The sequence below is a fragment of the Schistocerca piceifrons genome, chromosome X (genome assembly GCF_021461385.2).
Source record: "Schistocerca piceifrons isolate TAMUIC-IGC-003096 chromosome X, iqSchPice1.1, whole genome shotgun sequence".
Taxonomy (NCBI): Eukaryota; Metazoa; Arthropoda; class Insecta; order Orthoptera; family Acrididae; genus Schistocerca; species Schistocerca piceifrons.
The window spans coordinates 750,695,396-750,720,374 of record NC_060149.1 but is presented as its reverse complement, the minus strand read 5'-3'; the positions used below and the strand labels follow the sequence as shown (position 1 = coordinate 750,720,374).

General features: G+C 40.8%; 1 protein-coding gene across 1 annotated transcript in view; it reads left to right on the top strand.

The window, feature by feature from the left end:
- LOC124722691 overlaps positions 1 to 24,979 on the top strand; it is a 321,460-nt gene that overhangs the window by 133,356 nt on the left and 163,125 nt on the right. The window lies entirely within an intron of this gene.

The window sequence follows — 24,979 nt, the reverse complement described above, 5'->3', positions numbered from 1 at the left end:
TACTGTATTCAAACATACTAGCTCTTTATTCGCATGAAGTAATGGCTGCTATCGAGAGGGGATCTCAAATTGAATCCGTATTTCTAGATTTCCGGAAAGCTATTAACACCATTCCTCACAAGCTACTTCTAATCAAGCTGCGGGCCTATGGGGTATCGTCTCAGTTGTGTGACTGGATTCGTGATTTCCTGTCGGGAAGGTCGCAGTTTGTAGTAATAGACGGCAAATCATCAAGTAAAACTGAAGTGATATCAGGTGTTCCCCAGGGAAGCGTCCTGGGACCTCTGCTTTCCTGATCTATATAAATAACCTGGGTGACAATCTGAGCAGTTCTCTTAGGTTGTTTGCAGATGATGCTGTAATTTACCGTCTAGTAAGGTCATCCGAAGACCAGTATCAGTTTCAAAGCGATTTAGAAAAGATTGCTGTATGGTGTGGCAGGTGGCAGTTGACGCTAAATAACGAAAACTGTGAGGTGATCCACATGAGTTCCAAAAGAAATCCATTGGAATTCGATTACTCGATAAATAGTACAATTCTCAAGGCTGTCAATTCAACTAAGTACCTGGGTGTTAAAATTATGAACAGCTTCAGTTGGAAAGACCACATAGATAATATTATGGGGAAGGTGAGCCAAAGGTTGCGTTTCATTGGCAGGACACTTAGAAGATGCAACAAGTCCACTAAAGAGACAGCTTACACTACACTCGTTCGTCCTCTGTTGGAATATTGCTGCACAGTGTGGGATCCTTACCAGGTGGGATTGACGGAGGTCATCGAAAAGGTGAAAAAAAGGGCAGCACGTTTTGTATTATCATGTAATAGGGGAGAGAGTGTCGCCGGTATGATATGCGAGTTGGGATGGAAGTCATTAAAGCTAAGACGTTTTTCGTCGCGGCGAGATCTATTTACGAAATTTCAGTCACCAACTTTCTCTTCCGAATGCAAAAATATTTTGTTGAGCCCAACTTACATAGGTAGGAATGATCATCTAAATGAAATAAGAGAAATCAGAGCTCGAACAGAAAGGTTTAGGTGTTCGTTTTTCCTGCGCGCTGTTCGGGAGTGAAATGGTAGATAGATAGTATGATTGTGGTTCGATGAACCCTCTGCCAAGCACTTAAATGTGAATTGCAGAGTAATCATGTAGATGTAGATGTATGTGGTCCTAAAATGCGGCAACTGCAAATGATCACTCCACATAGGTAGCTCTTATGAACAACTGCTATGTGTGTCAATTGTATCAAACACCATCTTCCACATTCACCAGTTTGCCTGACTTCAACAAAAAAAAAAGAAAATATAGGTGTATAAATCTGTTGACTGCATGTCATGTACTGTGTCACAAAAAGAATATGAGTGCCTAAATCCTGTTGGTACGACAACCAATTATTCAAAAGTCACAGCCATCATTCCAACTACCTTAATTTTTTCAAAACCAGTCCTCCCACTGCCCTCCTTTCTTATAGTTCCTGTGGCATCACCTTTGGGAACCAATTCCTGCACCCAGCTGGAAGAGCAGCTTCCTCTTCTGGTGTCTACCGGTGATAGGGCTCCTTCTCCAGAACCCTCGCTGCTGAAACCCACAGATCGGAGGCCCAACACCAGCCAAAAGGCCCAACAAGCCATGGCTTCCAAGGCTGCCCTTTCATCTGTCCACACTCTCGTCGTGGCTAGGCTCAAGCAAGAATCCCAGCCGCCAAAGGCTGCAAATGAGGAACAGTAGGAGGAGAATCGAGCAAGGTTACCCCGGTGACCCCAGAGGCGCCACATCCCCCTCACGCTGTCAGCTTCGGAATCATTGCTCATTCATAATGTTCCATGACTATCAGCGACAGTCAGTGATCTTAGGGAGTGATCTATCCTCCTGGCCACTTCATGCCTAATGTGGATACTTGTAACATAATCATTCAGTGGAACTATAATGGATATTGTTGTCACCTGCCAGAAGCACACAAAGTTATTTCTTCTCCTTCTGCAATTTTGCGTTGTTCTACAAGAAATCTACATCACTAACGACCATTGCTCCACACTCCAAGGTTATTGTGCCTTCTGTCAGAACTGCATTGACCCTGCAAAGGCATCTGGTCCCCTTCGTACCACATTTGAAGCCATAGCTGTGCAAGTGCAAGTGACCTCATCAATCACCTTTTCCAATGTTTTCATATCCCAAGGCAGGCCACTTCCTTACATTGAGTTGACACCTTAATCCACCACCCGCACCTCTCCTCCTCCAATCACCTTTTCCTCCTGCATGAGGATTTCAATGCACAACTTCGTCTGGTTGAGGCATTCTGTTTGACCAGTTTTTTACTGACCACCATCTGTCCCCCTCAGTTATTGACCTCATATCCACTTTAGTGGTGTCACTGTATCTTTTCTGTTATCAATCTAATGATCTCTTCCCGAGTCTCATGGCTTCACTGTATTAGTCACTACATGACTATCTTTGTGACAGTGGACACTTTATGATGATCCTGTTGCTTCCTTGCAAGTGCTAGGTGCTTCGAAGAGCCGACTGGCGGTTGTATGCCTCAGCTGTTATCTTCGCCTCCTCTCTGTCAGATTGCATCAGTGAAGTTTTAAAAGTGGTCTCCAATCTAATCAAGCCAAGCTGGTGGAATGGCTATTCCCCTTTTACAGGTCCCGTCCTCCACCGGTGCTTGCGATGGTGGATCAGAGACATTGCAATAGCTGTCCAGGATTGCTGAACAGCCCTGGAACATTTCAAGTCACGTCTTTTGTATACAAATGTTATCGCTTTTAAGCGACTGTGTGCTAAGGATAACTATGTAATTAAATACAGTAAGAAGGAATGCTGGGAGCACTATGTCTCCTCCCTGGTCACAAATATGCCTCTTCATGCCAGGTGTAAGCCAAATCTGTAGTCTTCTAGGCTGCCAATGATTGACAGCTGTTTCAGGTCTTGTCCTCCAGTATGGTTTTTATACTTCTGCATCGACTTTTACTGGACACCTTGTGACCCACTTTGCAATACTGTTGGCATCCTCTTCTTATCTAGCTACCTTTCTACTACAGATTCAACTAGTTGTAGAGGTTCCCCATGTTTTATGCTTGCCAAGCCAAATCATATGATGAACCTTTCACTGACTGGGAACCACATCAGGCTCATCTCACAATATGGCCCAGCACCCTGATTCAATTCATACTCGAGGGTTGCATCTGCTCAGTGTCGTCAACTACATTTTGCTTGGAAGTGTGTTCCCTCTGCCATGATGAGATCCTATCATTGTCCCAATCCTTAAATCAGGCAGAAACCCAACATCTTTTGACAGCTCCTGATTGATTAACCTCTCCAACATATTCTGCAAACTGCTTGAAAGGATGGTTGCCAGTAGGCTGTTTGCCCCCTCCCCCGCCCCTCCCTCCCTGCCCACAGCCCTACCCATCAGTGTCGTTTCCAGGATGACGATCTAAACCGACCATCTGGTCAAGTAGGAAACGGCAAATGGGCAAGCTCTCTTCAAACACCAACACCTCATTGCAGTCTGTTTTAATCTACATAAGGCATACGACACCGCTCGGCACTGTTGCATTTTACTGACCCTACATGATTGGGGCTTTCAAGGCTCCCCATCAATTTTTGTCAGTTTTTATCCCAATGGTTGTTCAAGGTTGTAGTTGGTACTTCACTCAGCTCTCCACAGGTCCAAGAAAACAGTATTGCATAGGGATCTGTCCTGAGTGCCACATTCTTACTCATCACCACCACCACCACCACCACCACCACCACTACTGTGCTAGTGAACTCTGTCGGGCCACTGATCACCCCTGCACTGTATGTTGATGGCTTGTACATTTGGTAAAACTCCCACTTAGTAGTTTCGGCTGAATGCCACCTCCAACGGGACTGGTCTCTGCATGGACCATTTCCCATGATTTCGAGTTCTCTCTTGCAGAAGTGCAGATCATGCATTTTTATCATTGTACTGTGGTCCATCCTGACCAAGAACTCTACCCGGGTATCCAGTGCTTGGAAGTTGTGGCACAGTACCATTTCTTGGGCCTCCTTTTTGATAAAAAGCTGACTTGGTTGCCCCATATTCATCAGCTAAAGACGAGTTGCATGCAGAAGTTTAACATTCTCCGTTTCCATGACCACACCATGCTACTCTTCTCCGTATTTACTGGGTCCTGATATTATCTTGACTGGACTATGGTTGTCAGGTTTATGGCTTGGAGATATTTGCATCTCTGAAAGTTTTAGTCTCAGTCCATCATCATAGAGTTCATTTCACCACTGGCATCTTCCGGGCAAGTCCTGTAGACAGTCTCTTTGATGGAGTAGGAATCTTGTTTCTTCAGCTTTGAGGGTACCCAACTCTTGGTCTCTTACGCAATTATCAATTCCCTCATGATCAAACATATCGCATGATTTTTAGATACGAGGGGTGTTGACTTGCTGACACCCTTGGGGTCAGGTTACCATTTGGAATGCGTCTCACATCCCTCTGCCAGGATCTCTACATCTCCTTCTTGAAATGTGATCCCCATGTTTTGGCACATAATGTTTCCTTGGTTGGTGCCCGAGCCAGAAATTTGGACAAATTTATTTCAAGGTCTTAAAGTCTGTCACCACCATGACCTTTTGGTATATGTTACACTGAAAAGCCAAAGAAACTGGTACACCTACCTAATATCATGTAGGGCCCCCACGAGCACATAGAAGTGCCACAACGTGACGCGGCACGGACTCTACTAATATCTGAAGTAGTGCTGGAGGGAACTGACACAATGAATCCTACAGGACTCTCCATAAATCCATAAGAGTACAAGGGGATGAAGATCTCTTCTAAACAGCTTGTTGCACGGCATCCCAGTTATGCTCAATAATGTTCATGTCTGGGTAGTTTGGTGGCCAGTGGAAGTATTTAAACCCAGAAGAGTGTTCCTGGAGTGACTCTGTTGAAATTCTGTACATGTAGGGTGTTGCATTGTCCTGCTGGAATTGTCGAAATCTGTTGGAATGCTCAATGGAAGTGAATGGATGCAGGTGATCATACAGGATACTTGTGTATGTGTCACCTGTCAGAGTCATATCTAGATGTATTAGGGATCCCATATCACTCAACTGCACGCACCCCACACCATTACAGAGGCTCTATCAGCTTGAGCAGTCCCCTGCTGACATGCAACGTCCATGGATTCATGAGGTTGTCTCCACACCTGTGCATGTCCATCCGATCGATACAATTTGAAATGAGATTCATCTGACCAGGCAACAAATTTCCAGTCATCAACAGTCCAATGTTGGTGTTGACAGGTCCAGGCGAGGCGTAAAGCTTTGTGTCATGCAGTCATCAAGAGTACACGAGTGGGCCTTTGGCTCCGAAAGGCCATATCGATGACATTTTGTTGAATGCTTCACACCCTGACACTTGTTGATGACCCAGCATTTAAATCAGCAGTAATTTGCAGAAGGTTTGCACTTGTGTCACATTGAACGGTTCACTTCAATCGTCATTGGTCCCGTTCTTGCAGGATCTTTTTCCGGCCACAGCAGTGTCGGAGATTTGATGTTTTATCGGATTCCTGATATTCACTGTAAACTGTTGAAATTGTCATACAGAAAAATCCCCCCTTCAACACTACCTGGAGATGTTGTGCCCCATCGCTCGTGCACCAACTATAACACCACGTTCACACTCACTTGATAACCTGCCATTTTAGAAGCAGTAACAGATCTGATAACTGTGCCAGACACTTGTTGTCTTATATAGCCGTTGCCAACCACAACGCCGTATTCTACCTGTTTACATATCTCTGTATTTGAATCTGCATGCCTATACCAGTTTCTTTGGTGCTTCAGTGTATGTTTAGTTCTTCAGGAGTTTCAAGACACTACCACCTTTTACACTGATAGCTCTGGAAGTGTGGGTAAGATGGCATACATTCTTACATTCCTTGCCAGTCTGGAACATCATGTGTTACCAGGAACATGTAGTGTTTTTACAGCTGAACTGATAACCATAAATGGAGTCCCACACTTCATTAAATGGGCCTCTCTTGAATGTGTTTTAATATGTAATAACTCAATAAACAGTCTTAAGGTCATTGACCAGTGTCACCCTGTGGTCTCTGCTGTTCATGACCTTCACTCTGAACTTGGTCATACTGACTGCTCAGTTGCCCTTCTCTGGCTCCCAAGTTATGTGAGTATCCCAGTGAATGAACTGCCCGACGGTTTGGCTAGAGTGAGTATCCCAGTGAACGAACTGCCTGACCGTTTGGCTAGAGGAGCAATTGCTTCCCCCCCTCCCCCTCTCCTCCATTCACTCTGCCGATCCCTAGTGCATATTTGCTGGTGCAAATAAAACTTTTGAACACTTGGAGATGGAACATCTGGTTGGCTACTGCCCCCTCTAATAAACTCGTACTACTGCTGCATGCATCCTTCCTTCTATTCCTCCCAGAAGGAGCTCACCATCCTGTGTCACCTCCCTGTGAGTCATAGCAGGCTAACCCACAGTTCTATTTTACGTAAAGAGCCACCCCACATTGTAGTTGAGGAGCCTTACAGACAGTAGCTCATAGCCTGGTGGAATGTCCCTTTCTTTTGGCCCTCCATGCTAAGCATGGCCTTCCAGATTCTTTGCCTCAAATATTGACAGACAGTTCATCGACAGTTGAACAATTTCTCCATTTTCTCCTTGAAAATGGTTTTCATTTTCAGGTGTAAGGTTCCAAGCTACCTTTGGGGCAGGGGCAGTGTTGTTGGGGTTGGTTTGTCTCCAACTGCATGCTGGGTCTGGGGTTCCCCCAATATTACCTCCTTGACCACAAGATCACCCTTTCATCCGTCTCTTATTCTGTTTTAATTGCTTTTAGATGTGGTTTTTCCCTTTTCTGCTACACCCTATTTTGTGTTTTGTAGCATTCTGTTGAGTAGGGGTACTCTTTAACGCTTTGACCAATGACTGCACTGGAGTAGATGTGGGACAGTTGTGGATGGGATGACTCCCATCACATGCCCATCTGCTGACTAACCTATTTCTCTCCTCTTGGTTTTATTATTGACAGTCCAGCTGACATCCATTACATTTTTGGCCTTCTCACATTTGCTTTTCTGAATCTGCCAACTATAAAATGTTCTTCCTTTGTAACTTGTCTTCACTCTTCACCAGGCTGGCAGAAGTTGCATGTGAGGTAGTGCTTTACTCACCGCTTGATGAGCCCTGGGGGAGATCCCTCATCTGCCTGCATACCACCCTGATCCATACACTTATTTGTAAATTCTTTCTCAGTTCTGGCATCAGTGACGCGTTCAATGCCTCAGTCTTACTGTCTCTCCATCATGAGAACACGTACGTCATGGACATCTCTAATTCCCCTACCCCCAGATCGAGGAACAGTTGGCTCGTTTTGTCCCTTAAACCCCTAGTCAACCAAGCAGCCTTGAACTTGAGGGAGTACCCAGCACAGAAGTACAATTGCAACTGCAACATAAACTTTTGAAAAACTGCCTGGGATATGGAATGGCAGGCTACCACGACCCATAACAAGTTGAGAGCAAGACATGGACCTCCAAGGGAGTGACATACTTCTCTCCAAGCCTCAAGAAAGATGCCATTGTACTGTACCAACTGCATATTGGCCACAACAGACTTAACCCATGAGCTCGTTTTACATCAAGAGGAATTCTGTGTAGCTGTGGTAGTCATTTCACAGTCGTTCATATTCTCACAGTGTGTGTCCTGCCGGTCGATCTGAGATGAGCAGTTAACCTGTCTTCCTCTTTACTTCAGAGACTTGCGGGCGGTATGTTAGCAGCTACCAAACAGTCATACATTTCCTGAGGGAAAGCAGATTTTACTACAAAATTTAATGCACCTCGGTGTCTGTTGGTTGTGGCAGGATTACCTCTTGCGTAGTTCTCTACAGTTTGTACAGTCTCTATTTTTGTATAACATGTTAGTTTCTCACCCTATTTTAGTTGTACTGACTATGACAATCCTTCATGGTATATCTTTCAGTGACCAGCTACGGTTTTAGCTGCCTGGATTTTATCTCACTTTTAACTATCTAGCTAACATTACTATCATGTACAGGATGGTTATAATTAAACTTTAACTACTTGAGCCTGTGTAGACAGAAAGCCATATACTGTACAGGTTTCTAACTTTATAGAAATGACACTATGAGTCACAGGATGTGCATTTTTAGTAGTGTTAGTGTTATCACTTGCTGTTAAGTGCTGGCGCTGGTACAGCAACATAGGGTTGAAATACAAGCATCAGCGTGTGTTACAGTTGCAGACAGTCAACACGGGTCTGGACAAGGTGGGAGGAGGTCTTTGCTCGTAAAGCTGTTTTTAGCAAAACAGCAGCAGTAGTGCTGCTGCTCTTCGCCAGTATCGATGCATTAAAGGAAAACGAAGAGGTCCTCTTTCCAGGCTGATGTTGAAGAACATGAATCGGAAGTTTGAATTAATTGGTGACATGGGGATTGCTTCTGGGAGAGAACAGTGTCCAGTTGTGCCATAAATCATTGGAATTACTTTTGCCTTGGCTGAGAATGCTGGACACAATGTGCAATCTTCAAGCAGTGCGTGAGTTGTGTCATGACATCTGAACATCCCATGGTCGAAAAGTGCTGTGAACAATTATGAAATGGTATCTGTACAAACTTCACATTACTGAATAACCTGTGCGACATGACACATTTAACTTTTGCCACATGATGCAGACATTCGAGTGGACATTGCTCTTTCGTTTCTTGCAAGGATTGAAGTTTACTGCAGCCTTGGAATATTTTGTAGAGTGATGAAGCCCACTTTATGCTCACTGGAGCAGTGAACAGTCACAATTGTCGCATTTGGGGTTCATCACCACCAATGCACGTTCATGAAGTTCCCTGGCATAGTGAACGCACCACTGTGTGGTGTGACTTCACAGCACAATTCGTGACTCACCCATTTTTCTTTGAGGAATTCGGATCGCAAGGACAAAAGGCATGTAGCATGATCGGAACACATTACGGTGATCTACTTTGCCAACATCTGATCCCTGCTCTGTGGGAGAAGAGGTGCTTTGGAATCAACTGTTTTCATGCATGATGGAGCTTCACATCAGAGTGATCATGAGGTTAATCATTGACTCTGTAATACATTTGAAGAAAACCGAATCATTGGCCTATCGTTCGAAACTGCTTGGCCACCAAGATTAGCAGATTTGAACCCATGTGATTTCTGGCTGTAGGGTTACCTGAAGTCCAGGGTTTATCAGTGGGACACTAACACACATTGGAGGTTGAAGATGAGCATAACAAGGGAGGTAGCCAGCATCCCACCTGAGATGTTATGGGCAGCAATGGAGCAACTTCTAGTGCAGTTCCAGATCTTCGTCACATTGAGCAATGTTTGTAACCTGAACAGAAAAGTGGTACACAATTAACAAATGTAACCTCTCATGTGGAAATTAAAATATTTCTTTCAGTGGCTTATTTATTATTTCTCTTCAGCATGTCATTACAATGTTTCCACAAAGTTCCATTGCCCTATGATTACTTGTTTTTGTGGGAGTCCTCTCAAGTAACAAGAGTTAAATTATAACCACCCTGTCCATTTACAACTGTGATGACATGGTCACAGACCCTGAAGCTGACAATTCTCCTCTTTTTATCTCAAATCTTTATACATTGCTTTCCTGTGAATCGAGGGGCTAATTATCAAGAAGTTTAATCCATTTAAACCCATAATCATAATTATATAAAATTCTGGGGTTAGCTTGATAACGTGACTTCTGACAAATTGGGAAAAAATTATGTATATTGAAATAAAACTTGTAACAGAAAATGCCACGATTTGTCAACTTCTGTTGAACAGCAGTTGAAGTCTCGAATTTATTTGTATCCAGTGAGGCTTTATCATCAAAAACCCGTAAACTGGCTCTGTTATCTTAGCTTTTAAATTATCTTGCTTGTTACACCAAACTTAGGAATAAGTGTTTAATAATTGTGTATCAATTTTGAATCTAGTAAAATATAAAGAATACTTTTTCAAAAATGTGTCAATTGTCTACATCACATACATATATAAGATTTTTTACATTTTAACAAATACTTGAGATTAAGTTCTCTTTGTTTGAAAATGTCAGTCATTACTGATTTCAAACCTCTTAAAAAATGGGAGTGCAAGAATAAGCAAAAACATCACCTTGTAGGTCCAATAAATGGTCAGTTTGTGACATTTTCAGAAATATGGCACTAACATCCTATATGCAGAAAGTTTTCTAAGAATTGGTTTAGCCAAACTTAGTTATTTTCAAGGGAGATTATCATTTAGTGCCATTTATCAGAACACATGCAAATGCTGATGAAAAGTTTTTGCTTGAGTAAACTTCACACAGTCTTCAAGCTGAGAACCACCAATCAGCTAATCTATATTCTCACGAATAATCAAAATTACTGCAGCCTCTCCCCCCCCCCCTTTCGCATTTTGGAAAGTAATTTATGATCCCAGTGCACAACAGAGGCCATTAAATGTGAAGTGCTCAATCTGTATTTGATCAGGTCCAGTGTGGTGAGTACCATGACACTTCTGCTTTAATTTCTGCTTAAATTCTTTGGGTTATGAACCTCTGCTGTCATTGGTGGAAAGGTTGGGTGGCAGTCACTGGTTGTTTGCTGATGATCCTGTGGTGTACAGTAAGGTGTTGAAGTTGAGTGACTGTAGGAAGATACAAGATGACTTAGACAAAATTTCCAGTTGGTGTGATGAATGACAGCTCTAAATGTAGGAAAATGTAAGTTATGCAGATGAGTAAGAAGAACAAACCTGTAATGTTTGGGTACAGTATTACTAGTGTCCTGCTTGACCCAGTCAAATTGTTTAAATATTTGGACATAACTTTGCAAAGTAATATGAAATGGAACGAGTATGTGGGAACTGTGTTAGGGAAGACGAATGGTCAACTTCAGTTTATTGGGAGAATTTTAGGGAAGAGTGGTTCACCTGTAAAGGAGACCATATATAGAATGCTCGTGAGTACTGTTAGAGTGCTTGGGATCCGTACCAGCTCAGATTGCAAGAAGACATCAAAGCAATTCAGAGGCGGGCAGCTAGATTCAGTACCAGCAGTTTCGAATAACACATCTTACAGAGATGCTTTGGGAACTCAAATGGGAATCTCTGGAGGGAAGACAACGTTCTTTATTAGAAACAATATTGAGAAAATTTAAAGAACCAAAGAACCAGCATTTGAAGCTGACTGCCAGACGTTTCTACTGCCGCCAACATACATTGCATGCAGGGGCCACGAAGATAAGATATGAGAAATTAGGGCTCATGTGAAGGCATATAGACAGTTGTTTTTCCCTTGCTCTATTTGTGAGTTGAACAGGAAAGGAAATGACTAGTAGTGGCACAGGGTACCCTGTGCTATGCACAGTATGGTGGTTTGCAGAGTATCTGTGTGGATGTAGACATAGACAGTTTCTCAGTAATCATCTCTTCTGTACTGTTGTTGGTACCAGCCCCTGTTTGTTTTTGGCCCCATTTCCTCCTATTTGTTTTTGATTCTGCTTCCTCTAGTTGGAAAAAATTATCCTCCATACCCTCTTACAGTGGCTCTTCTTTCTCTAATGTGCTGTTAGTGTTTGGTACAAATTCCACTCCTACAACTTTTTCACCTTGTAAAAATAAAATATAAATTTTAGTTCAATGTCAAACTATCTGCCTACGTAGTGCTAAATAACTTGGAAAAAAAACCTCAAACTCGCCACCTTTTTTACTGATTTCTCCAATCTTACATCTCAGCTGCCCACCTCATTTCTCTTCATTGCTCTGATTTTACAAATTTCACATCAGACCTCCCATGCTGCCAAGACATCGTTTCTTTCTGGAGTGACACTTTCTGTCCTGTCTGTAACTGCATCTTGATGAACACTGTCAAATAGGTCATCTAGAGTATACACGAAAGACAATACTTCTGACTCTGGGCAGTGTGTAAAGTTGCAGCAGTAATTATTTTCTTATTCTGTTTCACTTGACACATACTATAAAATAAGCTGCATAAGATTTTACAAGTAGAAGGTAATGTACTGCCATAGATTTGATGTGACAGTTAAAACAGTCATGACATTAACTCATTCTTTTTGATACTTTGGAAGTCAAAGCTAGATCCATTGTCCTTTAAACATCACAGGAAAAGAATGCACTCAACAAACTTCACTGTTTGAATACTTGTAATGAAATGCAGATACAAAGTGTAATATATACTTTATGAGTTTTCATTTTATTGCAAATAACACAAAACAGAAAAAAATCCAAAAGTAATGAAATTAGTTTTCCTCTGAGTTTGCGGATATGCTCTAGAACCGGAGATGGAAAAATAGTAAACAAAATTAAATATAAAGGGTGTTTCAAATTGCTACACCAAGAATAAATGCAGATAATAAATGGGTATTCATTGGACAAATATACTATGCTAGAACTGATATGTGATTACATTTTCACGCAATTTGGGTGCATAGATCCTGAGAAATCAGTACCCAGAACAACCACCTCTGGCTGTAATAACGGCCTTGATACGCCTGGGCATTGAGTCAAATAGAGCTTGGATGGCATGTACAGGTACAGCTGCCCATGCAGCTTCAACATGATACCACAGTTCATCAAGAGTAGTGACTGGCGTATTGTGACGAGCCAGTTGCTCGGCCACCATTGACCAGACATTTTCAATTGGTGAGAGAGCTGGAGAATGTGCTGGCAAGGGCAGCAGGTGAACATTTTCTGTACCCAGAAAGGCCCGTACAGGACCTGCAACATGCGGTCGTGCATTATCCTGTTGACATGTAGGGTTTTGCAGGGATCGAATGAAGGGAAGAGCCACGGGTCGTAACACATCTGAAATGTAATGTCCTCTGTTCAAAGTACTGTCAATGCGAACAAGAGGTGACCGAGACGTGTAACCCACGCCGGCTGATACGCCAGTATGGCGATGATGAATACACGCTTCCAATGTGCGTTCACCGCTATGTCGCCAAACACGGATGTGAACCTGGATTCATCCGAAAAAATGACATTTTGCCATTCGTGCACCCAGGATCGTTGTTGAGTACGCCATCGCAGGCACTCCTGTCTGTAATGCAGTGTCAAGGGTAACCGCAGCCATGGTCTCCGAGCTGATAGTCTATGCTGCTGCAAACATCGTCGAACTGTTGACTCAGGGATCGAGACGTGGCTGCACGATCTGTTACAGCCATGAGGATAAGATGCCTGTCATCTCTACTGCTAGTGATACGAGGCCGTTGGGATCCAGCACTGTGTTCCGTATTACCCTCCTGAACCCACCAATTCCATATTCTGCTAACAGTCTTTGCATCTCGACCAACACGAACAGCAATGTCGCAATACGATAAACCGCAATCACGATAGGTTACAATCCGACCTTTATCAAAGTCGGAAACGTGATGGTACGCATTTCTCCTTCTTACACGAGGCATGACAACAACATTTCACCAGGCAACGCCGGTCAACTGCTGTTTGTGTATGAGAAATCGGTTGGAAACTTTCCTCATATCAGCATGTTGTATGTGTCGCCGCCGGCGCCAGCCTTGTGTGAATGCTCTGAAAAGCTAATCATTTGCATATCACAGCATCTTCTTCCTGTCGATTAAATTTCGCATCTGTAGCATGTGATCTTCATGGTGTAGAAATTTTAATGGCCAGTAGTGCATTAACTTGTGCACAGGAGGACAAAGTTTTTGTCTTTAGCAGAGCCTTCTGATTTTACAGGTGTTATATCTATTACATGCCTGCCCATACAACGTTGTGGTATGTTTTAAAATTACATTTAAGAGCAGAGTTGTCATTCACTTGTCCCTTATTTCTATGAACATATCTGTAGTTACTGCATTTTTTGTTTAAAAAAAATCAACACTTTGGGATCAGGCAGCCTTGGAGGCCCGTGATAAAACATGAGGTATAGCAGCACCTTTTGTAGCCAATCCATCATCAAGACAGGCCATTGCCAATAAATGCCGATATAAGCAGGAGCTAGTGCAGTGGTGCTATGTCTTAAAGAAAAACTAATTTTTTGGCATTTTCTTGCAGTTGAGGAAAATCCTAATTTTCAACATTCCCAGGTACATAATTTCTGTAACAATCTGTTCCACAACAAAAATGCCTATATATATTTTCTCATGAAATGACGCAAAACACTTGAAGTTTTCGAAAGTCTTGTGCTATGTCACGTGGCTGCCGTGTTCCCTACATTATTACATTCTGTTGGTTCACTTTTCCACTCATTGCTGAACACTAAATGTGAATGAAAATTGTTATCTTCCATCTCCATGTAGAGAATGAAGACACAGAACTCTACATGTTGTTTGTTGCCATCAGAAAGGACTTACAACAGTGGAATCTGGTTTGGTTTAAAAGACAAACATGGCTGGAAAAAAGGGATGAAAAAATGCCAGATACAGATATAATAAATAAATGCGTAACTATTGGGTGGCACAAGGAATAGACTTCTATGGACTACACACAAAACTTTATTGATTGTTCTCTATGTCTTCAGTGAGCATATAGGGGTGACCTGTGAATTTCCCCTTACATAAATAACCTGTTTCTCGAAACTGCTGGTGCCACTGTCAAGTGCTTCGAGCTGTAGGAGGTGCAATACTGTATTCTATGGGTAACAAATGAACCAACGAGGTAGCTAGTAGCTAGCTAGATAGCCACGCCAGAAAGATTCTCTACAAGCAGTCACACAGATTGGCAACTTATAAATAGTGCAAAGGTAAAATTTTAATTTCGATGCAAAAGTTCCCTTCACGTAGGAGTGGAATTGTGTGAATCATTTTCAAACATTCTGTTTATGTTGGAGCAAAAATCTAATGAGAATAATATTTGAAGGCAATAAAATTCCCTTTAGAATTAGATGAGTTTCAGTTTCCAAGGAAGACTATTTTCCATTTTTTTGCAAGAACAGATTTTGTCTTCCTAAAAAACATCACCTTTGTTTCTCAGTGACTCGTATGTGAACACTGTAAAGTTGTGCTTGAAACTTTCCAACCTCATATTCAGGGCAGTTGGCAACTGTGCAGGGCATTCCCCAGAACATAGGTTGCAAAATCTCCATTTATTTGTAAATACTGTATTGCTATTGTTTTTCTCTTCTAATCGTGTTTGGGAGGGGTAAACAAAACATTTGATGATCATATCCTTTCTTGGCAAGACTTTTCACAATTATCAAGTAGAAGGAATGCACTTGAGTGTCGGGCATAATAAAGGCATGTATCAGCATATTGGAATTTTTGTATATGTTGCTTGACAATTTATGCTCTGAACATACAACAAGCCCTTGTACCACAATGGACTTTCCTGCATGTTTTCTGCATGTGCATGTTTTACTCAGCGACAGCCTGTGCTTGAGCCAAAGGAGACCACTGTCTTGGTGTGCTAGTGTCCAGGATGTGTGCAATGTGTGATTGCAACTCACAAACTCTGTGGATGAAATGACTGCACATTCTCACGACAGAGAATGCACTACAGAGTGGGTAATGCATCAAATAATGTAGAGCAGCAAATGCAGGGTGATACAAGAACAGTCTGATGCCTTTGTTGAAGCAGTTAAAAATTATAAATTATTGTATGGAAATATGCTTGTACTGTTCTTAGTAATTTTTGTAATATAAAGTGTGACCTGACATTCCTTTGGAAATGTTTTTTACTTCAGTGATCACGAATAAATAGCCATAAATTATTGATAGCAGTCAACAGTAAAATTATTCAGATGTAAATTGTACTGGGTTTTTCATTCCCCTTACATTATACTTTTATGTAGATCTGAAGATGGTCAGTGCTGATTGGAGCTGATGATCTGAGGATATTTATTTGCTTTAAGTGAATGTAAATAAAATGAGAATTTCGTTCACTTCTTAGATTTCTATGTTTTTCACCACAGTGACACGTAAGTCACTTCTTTATTTGTGTCTCGGCATATTATTTGTGTAGCGGCATATTATTTGTGTATCTGGTGTTTTCACTTTATTACAGAACACTTTATACTTCAGTCAAAGTATAAAGTTATCATCTAGATGAAGATTAGTTTGAACACAGTAATTCTTAACTAAGCATGGCAAAGTTAGGATGTGTAAGGGATTGGATCTTGAACCTTTGGATTTACCGTGCCCACACAGCCATTGAGTCACACTATTTTTTCATATATCTTTCTGACACAGTTTATGCTTGGAATCCATTTTGTATTATAATTGTAATATTTGAGTAGGTAATATCTATTGGAGGCTGTTTCAAATCTGCCCATGATGATAAGATTGCCTGCAAGTGCTGACTACTCATGCACTTGTTGATGCATGTGACAAGCTGCCTGGCTTGTCCTTTCCACACATAATGAAATCATAGTACATTTTTCTCGAGTTTTTATGATGTCAGACATTCAACAATAATTCAAGGCTTTTCGAATGTTGTGGAAACAGCTTATTGTGATTTAATGTTACAGGTGCCTGGTAAGGTGTATTTATAGAGAACGTTCTTAATGTGCTCTTTGTGATTCAGAAAAAAAATCCCCTTCCTAATGGAAATTAAAGTAGAGGCTGAGTTAACATTGAGAGATGATAAATGGATAGTGGGCTTGACTTTTCTTGTTGATATAATAAGGCATTTAAATAACTTACGTTTGTTAGCTTAAGGAAAGAATCTGCTGATCGTTAACACTAGAATCGCGTCACTTTTTATTTACCTCAAATTGGGACAGAGATCAAATTAACCACAGTGGCAAAGTTACCCATTTTTCTATTTACACTGATCAGCCAGAATATTATGACCACCTAATTAATAGCCAGTATGTCCATCTTTTGCATGGATAATATCGGCAACACATTTTGGCATGGGAGCAATGAGGCCTCAGTAGGTCACTGGAAGGAGTTGGCACCACATCTGCACTCAGAAGTCACCTGATTCCCATAAATTCTGGGGGGGGGGGGGGTCCCATAAATTCGGGTGGGTGAGGTGGGGGTGGGGGGGAGATCGTGATGTGCTCTGACACCACATTCAGTCACATCCCAGATGAGTTCAATCGGGTACAGATCTGGTGAGTTTGGGGGGTGGGGGGAGGGGTCAATTGGAAATGACCACTGTGTTCCTAGAACTACTCCACCTCACTCCTGGCCTTGTGACATAGCACATTATCTTATTGAAAAATGCTATTGCCGTCAAGAAAAACGATCATTATGAGTGGGTGTATGTGGTCTGCAACTAGTGTATGATACTCCTTGCCCAACATGCTGCCTTGCATGGCTCCACTGGATCCATAGATCCCCAAGTCAATGTTCCCCAGTGCTGAATCTAGCCACTGCCAGCTTGTCTTTGTCCCGCAGTACAGGTGTCAAGGAGCTGTTCTCCTGGGGAAGACGACAGATTCGCACCCTCCCATTGGCATGATTAAGAAGATATTGTTATTCATCAGTGTTGATGGTCACATAGCCACTTCAGTCATATTTGCCACTATCATGGTGTTAATATTGGCACATGCATGGATCGTCACCTGTGGAGGCCCATTGTCAGGAGTGTTCAGTGTACTGTGTGTTCAGACACTCTTGTACTCTGCCAAGCATTAAAGGCTGATTTTAGTTCCACCACAGTTTGCTGCCTGTCCTGTTTTACCAGTCTGTCCAGCCTACGACATCCATCGTCTGTAATGAGGGGTGGCCACCCAGCCCCACAATATCCAGGCTTTGTTTCACCTCGGTTTCACCGCATGATCAAGACACTCACCACAGCACTCTCCAAACACCTGACTAGTCACACAGTTTTCAAAATGCTTGTGTGGCACTGCTATTGCCTGAATGGGTTTATATTGATGGTAGTAGGTTGGTGGTCATAATGTTGTGGCTGATAAGTGTAGTTGTAAAAAGGAACTTTGTTTATGAAAAGACTTTGAATCTGCACATTGTTTTCATTAGTAGTTAATTTTTATTTGTGATTGTATTCATTTTGAAATAAGGCTTCATTAGAAAATAAAATTGTTTTTCCTTATTATTGTGAGTACTGATTGCAAGCAATGCAGTGCTATGAGATTACTGTCACATTTTTTTCGCTCACGGGTTTGTTCCTGGTGTCACATGTATCAGTTGTGTTGTTCTTGCATTTTGACACACTGCATTGCTGTCAACATTACTTACTCACTGATTCATCCCCATTATTTCACCTGCTGATTGCAGGAAACACTTTTTGGCAATTATTTTTCAAGTGTTTAAGAATGCATGCATTATTCCTGCAGAGTCCAGTTTAAAACACTAGAATTGCCCATCTCCATGAAGCTGCTTTCATTAAGTATTTTCAACCATCTGGTCCAGTATACACACTTCAGATCTGGTTTTATACAAAAATTCTACAGTTTCTGGATGATGATTTGAATAATGAAGCATGCTAGGAACATGAACATTTTTATTTTTCTTTCCATTATAAATGGGCAAGATTCTCGCTCCGTGCTTCATTACAGTAATTTCATATGGTGGTGCTTTTGATATTCTTACTAGTGTTGGTATTTCTTTTCTTGAACTGTTGGGTGTGTGCACTACACTTATACCTTTACTCTTCAATATTTCAGCAAGGTGCAAAGATGTGAAAAAATTATCTGTTGTCACATTCCTTTCCCTTCTTAGGAATGGATTCCATAAGCTTCGTGACAACATATTAAGAAAAGGTTTGATTCTCTGGTCGATGTTCATCCTTTTCCCAGGTATGTACTGGTGTGTTGAACAAATATCTGGTGTTTACATCAGGTGAACCAAAATTTGATGCCACTATTCAATTTATTAGGCATGTAATTCCTAACCTTCCCTTCGTGGGAAATGGCTGCTCATCAGTTGCGATATTTTGTCTTGGACATTAAAGCAGAAAACAATTTTCAACAAAATTATTCCAGACATTTGACACAAAAGCAAAGTTGTGGGTTTTGTGTCTTATTGGCCTTGACTCCTTGATATAAAAGCATACAAAATTCATAATGTATGTAAATCTCTCTTCTGAAACATAAGCTAATGAAAATGTGATCCCTGGTTTTCTCATCAATAGCTGTCAGTATTTATATCAGAACATACAACCAAGTGCTTTTTGTATAGTGAGACACAATAATCAGCTCAGAAGCTGTAGCATACATCATGTCAGAGCCACATGCAAAAAAACTGAACATTTGCATTACCCTCAGTGAAATGGTATGTAAAGAAATGTTAAGGGGATAGTAAAAGTTAACACACAGTAAAGTTCACTAGTGTCTTGAAAGAATGCTTCAAGGTCTGTATTGTGTCAGAAACTAAAAGTAAATATTTTGTACTCTTTTTTCATTTTCACCGCATAGTGCATCTCTGCCAGTTCAATTACTGATAATTCTCATTGTACTAAAGAACTGATGTTTTAGCACCATGAACTTGTTTGTGACTTACATGTCACGATAATACCAAGTGACAAAGAAAAGCAACTGATGTAACATTGATGAGGTATGTCCACAAAGTAAGTTCCGTTTGGTTATATAAAACAAATGTGTACAAATACAGAAAAAAATATGTATTGTACAAAAATCTACAACTGTTAAACTACTTTTCTACATAGCTTCCGAAATTTTGTAGGCGTTGGCACAAGTTTTTGTATGCCTTCTTCATAGAAGGTTGCCGCCTGTGTATTCAATAATTTGCTAACATGTTCTTTCAGCCCATCATCGTTGTAGTGTTAACCACCAAGGACAGATTTTAGCTATTAGAAGAGATGAAAGTCGCAAGGAGCGAGGTCCGGGCTGTACGGTGGATGATTAAATGCGTCCCAGTGAAATTCCTGTAAGAGTTGTTTGGTCACATTCACCGTATGAGGTCAGGCATTATCGTGGAAAAAAACACCACCTTTTGACAGTAATCCTCGGCACTTGTTCTGTATTGCGCGGCACACTTTCTTAATGGTCTCGCAGTAACCATGTGCATTGATTGGTTGGCCTCATGGTAAAAAATCAATCAGCAAAATGCCTTTTCTGTCCCAAAAAAAGGATGCACATGACTTTTCGAGGTGTCAAGATGTGCTTAGGCTTAACCTTCGTTGGGGATGAAGTGTGGTTCCATTCCATCGATTGCTGTTTTGTTTCAGGGATGTCGTACGATACCCAAGTTCCATCCCCTGTGACTATCAGAGAAAGAAAATCATTGCCTTCTTCATTGTAGCATGCCAAAAACTGAAGTGCACTGCCCATCCATTGTTTCTTGTGTTGTTCAGTAAGAATTCTGGGTACCCAATGTGAGCAAAGTTTTCGAAATTTCAGTTTTTTAGTAACAATTTCATGAATTAGTGATCATGAGATTTGCAGAACTTCCATACCAAGGGCACGACATGTAAACTTATGGTTGTGCTTAATCTTCTCTTCAGTTGTGTGAACCAGTTCATCAGTAAGTGCAGACAAGCGTCCACTTTGTTCATCGTGCACTTGATCACGTCCTTCATTGAATAGTCTGACCCATCTTGTGACCATTGAATCACTCATAGCATTTTGTCCGTAAACCTCGTAGATTTGCCAATGAATTTCCTTTGCTTTAACTTTCTTTGCATTTAGAAAATGAATCACAGATCTGATTTCTCACGCGGTGGCATTTTCAATTATGGCTGACATTATAAAGAAGGACTACAAAGCACGCTTCGGCAGCAGCAATCTGAAAATGGTGTACATTTCTTTTCCTTGAGTTACAGTTACTGCCGCCCACGCTAGGAACTACAGTCGTAGTGCTGCCGTGGATAGAAATAGAAATGGAACTTACTTTGTGGACGACCTTCATATATTTGGTGGCTCAATCTATTTTTTTGTACAACAATTTTCCATCATGGGGAGAATAGAAAGTGTAGAAAGGGCCCAGTGTTATAAACCAACACTGGAAAAAGTTTTGATATTGTGGTAGCTGAACCTCTGAACCAGGTACTTTGTCCCTCTAAAATAAAAATAAATATCCTGTTTCACAAACATAATAAAATGGCTTGGTGGCTCACTGGATTAGTGTCAGATCACAAATCCAGATGTCACTCCTAGGATCCTTGACATCTTGCAGTTATTTTTTTCTGTGAAAAAGCCAAGTTACACTAGGTTTTGAAATCAATGTTAAACTGTCTGGTAATTCACTTCAAATACTTGCAGAAGGCAAGGATGTACCACCTCCAATAGGATCAAACCTAGTAAAGCACTGTGGCATTCAAACTAGTCTTCAGATCGATGACTACTTTATCTTTACTAAAATAAAATGATTGTATTTTTTCATTTTCATTAGCCAGCATTGTTTATGCGCAGTTGTGAATGCCTGTCCATGAGCTCATGTTTATTCAGAGGTTCCTATGGGCCTTACCAATCCCATGCCATCTGGAATATTGTGTTCTGTAGGATTCACTTTAATGAGGGTTTTTTTTAGTTATCAATTCTTCCACTTTCCATATTTCCCAATCATTTAATATGTACACAATAAATTTTTTGACCAATAAACAGTATTTACAGTTAACATAATGGATGTTATACAAACACTTTTAAGATAATGGAAGATAATTAAAGATGTTTGAGAGCTTGCTGACTGCCAGCTATGCATAATAACTGTAAGATTTTTGATAGAGGATGCAGTGAATGAGTATGGCACTTGAAGTTGTCCAACATACTCAGATGGATTCACGTCTAAGGATTTCAATGGGTAGGAGAACACTTGCGTATTATGCATGTGCTTTGCCAATCTGTGTCGATACGTTTCCAGCCAGTATTACTGGCTGTATGGCTATTCTGATAGATACAGTCAACTTCAGAGGAGAAATTTAGCTTGCGTTAGTTTGCATTTTATGCAACTGTGAATTTATGATCGAGTTTGTTGAGAGAACCTGTAGCATCCATAAAAGAAAGTGGCAGATCCCAACTTGGTGTAAGCGAGTTATCTCATAAAATGACCTGCATAAATTTCTCAAACCTTGATGTTATTGCCATCAGCTGCATCTTCCAGAAGTCATGGCAGTGTTCTTCTTCTGCTGTTTGAACAGCACTATGCATACATTCATACCAGCACAAAACAGAGGAAAGTGATTCACTAGAGAAGGCAAACCTTTTATTCCCAGCAGACGTGGTCAGCTGTACATCTTCATTAGCATTCAGTGACCATTCCTATGAACAATATTGTTCACAAGTGTATTTATGTATGCACCTGATACCCCCTGTAGAATTTGATGACTAGTTGGTCCACTGTGACATCTCAGTTGTCCATCACATATAAATGGCTTGTGGTGCTTGATATGTGGAATATTTCTGCTAGTTTTTATTTGTTCACTCATAATTCTTGCATACAGTTTGTTTACAAAGTGTCCTGTTTCATAAATATTGATGTCCTTGAGCTTGTGGTCAGGCTGGTTGAGACTATATCACTAGTGAGATGACAGGCAAGAAGGATCTTTGGGGGGAGATTATGTGGGAAGCATCATGGTCTTGATCTTTGTAATGTCAGAAGATTACACCTGTCACCAGTGTCCACGCTTATGATGATGATGATTTAAAGTATCTTTTTGGGAATAGCTTAATGACTCTTGCTCCACAAAGTTAGCTCCTATGATGGGAGCGGCATAGGCATTCCTTCTCATACCATGTGACTGCACTCGTGGCATAGGTCGGCTGTTAGACTGATATATGTCTGGAAAGAACAACTGCACTTGGGGAGCAGGTAATGTGTCATGCATCATAACTGGATCCTAACTGTAGCCAAATAACACGAAAGGTACTGGTACTGTGCAACAGCAACACCGATGGAATCAAATACTCAATACAACTATGAAGAAATCAACACACTTATTAATGGTTGCAGTAAAAATGCCATTGGGAAAGAATGTTGAGTTTGGCAGCTCCTGTTGAGACTAGGAATTCTTTTGAGTCAACAATTACACTAGAAAATGTAGTGCTTTGTAAGGTTGTGTAGCTTTTAATAATGACACCATTAATGTGCAACATACAGACAGTGGCAGTCTTTTAAGTTCAGTGTTGTTTTCATTTCTCTCTTTGCTTGTGTATTGTTCACCACATATGAAATCTCAACATTCTTAACACCAATAGTAAGGTGCTTAGGACTGTATCAGATTAACTTAACTGTCTGCTGCTTATGGATGAAATGTGGCTAGTCTCGTTTCTTAACCTAATGTCGAGTCCTATTGAATGAGAAATCATTTCTTTTTGTGTATATTACATGAAACTTAATATGAAACCAGAGAAGCATTCACAGTTGTGTATTAGTTGTATTATGTGAAATTTATGCAGTTTTGGACCAAGGTTCAGTACATAGTCTCTCTCTCTCTCTCTCTATCTCTCTCTCTCTCTCTCTCTCTCTCTCTCTCTCTCTCTCTCTCTCTCTCTGTGTGTGTGTGTGTGTGTGTGTGTGTGTGTGTGTGTGTGTGTGTGAGAGAGAGAGAGAGAGAGAGAGAGAGAGAGAGAGAGAGAGAGAGAGATAGCAGGCTAGGATAAATTCACAGATTGTTTCCTTGAAATAGAATATTTCTAAGGCACAGTAGAACCTCATTAATCCAACACCTATGAGGCCGGGAGCATTGTCAATGCAAAAAAGGTCGGATTATCAGAGGTACACTTTTATTGACCCGTAACATCACAAAACATTACAGTATAACTTTAATTTTCAACTAGAAATTCTGTCTAAAATATTGTTACACGTTAAAACAGTAACAAAATGAAGAGAAAATGTTGACGCACAAAAAAATCTTCTATGAATGTGTAATGTACGGTATTGCCTGTACTGTAATATATGTCTGTATTGTGTAGTAAGATATTGTTACTGTGAGTCAAAGTAAATGTAAGTGTCGTGTGACTAGGGCCTCCCGTCGGGTAGACCATTCGCCGGGTGCAAGTCTTCAGATTTGATGCCACTTCGGCGACTTGCGTGTAAATAGGGATGGAATGATGATGATTAGGACAGCACAACAGCAGTCACTGAGTGGAGAAAATCTCCGACCTATCCGGTAATCGAACCCAGGCCCTTAGGATTGACATTCTGTCTTACTGACTTCTCAGCTATCGGGGACGGACTTGAGTCAAAGTTAAACATCTTTACATACCTTATTACAGTGCTGCATTGACACTGCTGATTTGTACTTTACTGTTTAAAATATGAGAAATCACACCATAAAAATGTTCTGTTCTTAAGCAGAACAAGAAAGTCTGTAATATTTCTTTGCTTAGCAGATGATATCTTGATTTTTTTTTTTTTTTACTAATCCATAAAATTTCTATTGTCATGGACATAGAACTTTGTTTAGTGTATTGAAGGGCTATATCAAATTTGTTTTTAGCATGTGATATTTAAACTGTAGATTCATTGTTTTCATTGTCAGCATCGTCTTTCTCATTCTCATTGATTGTTCGAGTTAGTGACAATGATTCAGTTGTCAATTCTACTTCCATTGTGCAGTTAATGTCAGCTGTCCTGATCCACTTACTCAAATCACTGGGCTCAATAACTATTTATAAAGACAGCGTCACATGTTTGTGTTTAGTTGGTGCAATAATTTAGTCTTACATACTTTAATATGTAAGAAAAACACTGTCACTAATTTATGAAACAAATGTGTGCATAATAATGCCCATTGATCGAGTTAGAAACAAGTTATTTCATACTAAAATTGATCACACTATTGCACTAAGCAATAGTCAACTACCTACTGATCCGTATCACAGATGATGAGTCATTGACAAATTCAGACCTGACTGTCGTAGTGGCCTGAGTATGTAAGCAGGCACCGGAAATGGTATGGTCTGACTAAGCAGGGAGTCAGACCATTCGAAGTTGGATTATTGAAGTTCTACTGTATTAATACTTGGAAAGATGCACCACAATACCTTACTATGAAATGGTAGAAAGAGTGCAAAATTTTTACGTTAAGTATTCAGTCAGGTAGCATTCTTGTTTAAATACTGTGGTCCTTTCAGTGTTGTGTGGTGTTGTA